This window comes from Myotis nattereri (genome assembly GCF_964212035.1).
Source record: "Myotis nattereri genome assembly, chromosome: 3".
Lineage (NCBI taxonomy): Eukaryota > Metazoa > Chordata > Mammalia > Chiroptera > Vespertilionidae > Myotis > Myotis nattereri.
In genome coordinates this window covers 52811480-52814987 of record NC_138077.1, presented here as the reverse complement: position 1 = coordinate 52814987, position 3508 = coordinate 52811480, and the positions used below count along the sequence as shown (strand labels likewise).

Below are 3508 nucleotides of genomic sequence, written 5' to 3'. Positions count from 1 at the left end.
TTTGTTTCTGTTTTGGCTGGGTACAGTGACCTTTATTGATGATGCACAACAAGGTAGGACTCCCTAAGCCCCTCCCCTTCTCCAGGGGGTCTGGGATGGAAACGGTGGTCAGGAGATTCTCAGTGCATTGGGGATTGACTTGGGGCAAGGACTCTGCAGCAGCTGAGGGCCTCTTTTCCTCTCGCTGGGGCTGGTGGTCCAGGGGGCTCTTACTCCTTGGAGGCCTTGTGGACCATAAGGTCCAACATCCTGTTGCTATAGCCAAAGTCATTGTCATACCAGGAAATGAGCTTGACAAAGTGGCCATTGAGGGCAATGCCAGTCCCAGCATGAAAGGTGGAGTGGGTGTCACTGTTAAAGTTGCAGGAGACAGCGTGGTCCTCAGTATAGCCCAGGATGCCCTTGAGGGGGCCCTCTGATGCCTGTTTCACTACATTCTTCACATCATCATATTTGGCAGCTTTTTCCAGGCAGCAGGTCAGATCTGCAACCAACACACTGTGGGTGGGGACACGGAAGACCATGCCAGTGAGCTTTCCAGTTAACTCAGGATGCCCTTGCCCACAGCCTTGGCAGCGCCAGTAGAAGCAGGAATGATGTTCAGGCAGCCCCTTGACCATCACGTCACAGCTACCCAGAGGGGATATCCACAGTCTTCTGGGTGGCAGGGATGGCATGGACTGTGGTCATGAGTCCCTCCACGATGCCAAAGTTGTCATGGATGGCCTTGGCCAGGGGGGCCAAGCAGTTGGTGGTGCGGGAGGCATTGCTGACAATCCTGAGGGACTTGTCATACTTGTCATGGTGCACACCCATCGCAAACATTGGGGCATCTGTAGAAGGGGCAGAGATGATGACCCTCTTGGCTCTGCCCTTCAAATGAGCCCCAGCCTTCTCCATGGTAGTGAAGACACCGGTGGACTCCACAACATACTCAGCACCAGCATTACCCCATTTGATGTTGGCAGGATCTCGCTCCTGGAAGATGGAGATGGACTTTCCATTGATGACAAGCTTCCCGTTCTCAGCCTTGACTGTACTTTTGAACTTGCCATGAGTGGAGTCCTACTGAAACATGTAGATCATGTAGTTGAAGTCAATAAAGGAGTCACTGATGGCGGCAATATCCACTTTGCCAGAGTTAAAGCAGCCCTGGTGACCAGGCGCCCAGTGAGGCCAAATGTGTTCACTCCGACCTTCACCACCGTGTCTAAGGGTTGTGGCTGGCACTGCTCAGGAAGAGTGGCTATCTGACCAACAGGAGGAACAGAGGCTCTCTGCTCCCTTCCCAAGTAGCAGGGCCTGCACCTCCTCAATGGGTTTGCATAAGTTATTAGGCGCATCAATGAGGAGGCTCCATCTACAGACCCAGCCCGGCTCTCGATTTACCTTAGTTTATCTTAAGTTCCTTGAAGGTGAAGGACCTACTATTTTTCTGTATGTCCATAGTGCCTAGCACAGTGTCTTGCTTATAGGAGACATTCAAGGAGTATAATTTTGGCTTTTTAAAAGTAGAACATGTTGAGGGAGACCTTGCTTGATAGGCATTTATATGATAAAGTCAGTTGACCACAGGCTTAGCGTGATCAGGAGGCATAAAAGTAAATGTGGGGTGTCTAGTAAAGGAGAAGCACACACTCAGTGACTCAGCCTTCACAGCCACAGCGATGGCCCTAGAGAAACTGCCACACTGGCTCCAGGAGTTATGTTCAACAGTGTTCCTTGCAATATTGTCGGGAAAAACCATATGTCCATACATAGCTGGTCTTTATGTGGACATATGGTTTTTAAAATTCATTTTATTTAATGTGTTAAAACAAAAATATAATTTTCACATATGCCATTCAGTATACCTTTAAATCAAGACTTGGATTACCTAGACTTTATAGGTTTGGGGGCGGAGAAATCCTAATTTAAATTTGCCACCATTCTATTACTTGTTAATTTTTTTTATTTTAATATGAATGATATAAAATGTACACATTGTTTGCAATTTTAAGGAACTAGAGATTTTTTAAAAGATGTCTTATTATATATAATGGTTACATGTTTAGTTGAGAAATGGTAATATACACAAAAATTAAGTACCTTGATATGGACGTATGTTCTTCTCTTGGGTAAACACCTGGGAGCGGAATTGCTGGGTCATAGGGTATGTGTGTGTTTAACTCCATAAGAAGTTGTCAAACTGCTTCCTAAAGTGGCTGTACTAGTTAGTATTCCCAGCAGCAATGCCTGAGAAATGCTGTTGTCACACATCCTTACTAACACTTGGTGTGGTCAGTCCTTTACATTATAACCATTCTAGTGGGTATGGAATGATATCTCATTGTTGTTTTAATGATGACTGATGATGTTGAGCACTTTTTTATGTGCTTATTCGCCATTCATATATCATTGGTGAAGTGTCTATTCAAACCTTTTATGCATTTCTTTAATTGACTTGTCTTCCTATTACTAAATTGTAAGAGTCTTTTATGTATTTAGACTATAAGACTTTCATCAGATATATTTGCAAACATTTTCCTCCCAGTCTGTCGCTTGTCTTTTCATTTTTTTAACAATGTCTTTTGAAGAGCAAATATTTTTAAACATGAAGAAACCCAATTGGTAATTTCTCTTTTACAGTTCATGCTTTATGTGCCCTCCCCCCCCAAAAAAAATTAAAAGATGTCTTATTCTGTTTAAGGGTGAGTTCCTCTCAGCTTCTATCCTACTTTCTTATTGGGGTTCACATGGATCATGTCTGTTTCCTGCCAGACTTGAGATATTTGCAAGTTGTGGTCATATGCCCGTGGAGTCCTCTCTCTTCCAATTTAAATATTTCCCATTCCTTTAACTGGGCCACCAAGCCAGGGCAAATCTGTTGAGATTTTTATTGAGATTATGTTGAATGTATAGAGTAATTTGGAGAGAACTGATATCTAAATGATGTTGAATGTTCTGATTATTGTTAGTGTGATATCTTTTCTTATCCTTTTAGTTTTAATCCATCTATGTCCATCTATATTTGAAGCTGTTTTTTTGGTTTATTTTTTTTAATAGAAAATAGTTCTTACTTCTAAAATACAGTCTGACAACCTTTGCATTTTAGTCAGAGTGTGTAAACTATTTACATTTAATATACTATATAATAAAGAGGTAATATACAAATTGTCCATCACTCCAACACACAAGATGACTGCCCCATGTGGACACAGGATGGTCACCACAAGATGGCTGGCAGGGGAGGGCAGTTGGGGGGACCCAAGCCTGCAGGGGATGGCAGTTGGGGGGGACCCAGGCCTACAGGGGAGGGCAGTTGGGGGCAACCAGGCCAGCAGGGGATGGCAGTTAGGGGGCGATTGGGCTGGCAGGGGAGCAGTTAGGCATCGATCAGGCTGGCAGGGGAGTGGTTAGGGGGTGATCAAGCTGGCAGGCAGAAGTGGTTAGGGGCATTCCGGCAGGTAGACAAGCGGTTGGGAGCCAGCAGCCCTGGATTGTGAGAGGGATGTCCGACTGCCCGTTT

At 44.6% G+C, this 3508-nt stretch overlaps 1 pseudogene across 1 annotated transcript; it reads right to left on the bottom strand.

Moving 5' to 3' along the window:
• Positions 1–209: 209 nt before the first annotated feature.
• LOC308516563 (glyceraldehyde-3-phosphate dehydrogenase-like) lies at positions 210–1226 on the bottom strand (annotated as a pseudogene). The gene has a single exon. The product of its transcript is annotated as a glyceraldehyde-3-phosphate dehydrogenase-like (transcript).
• Positions 1227–3508: the final 2282 nt, after the last annotated feature.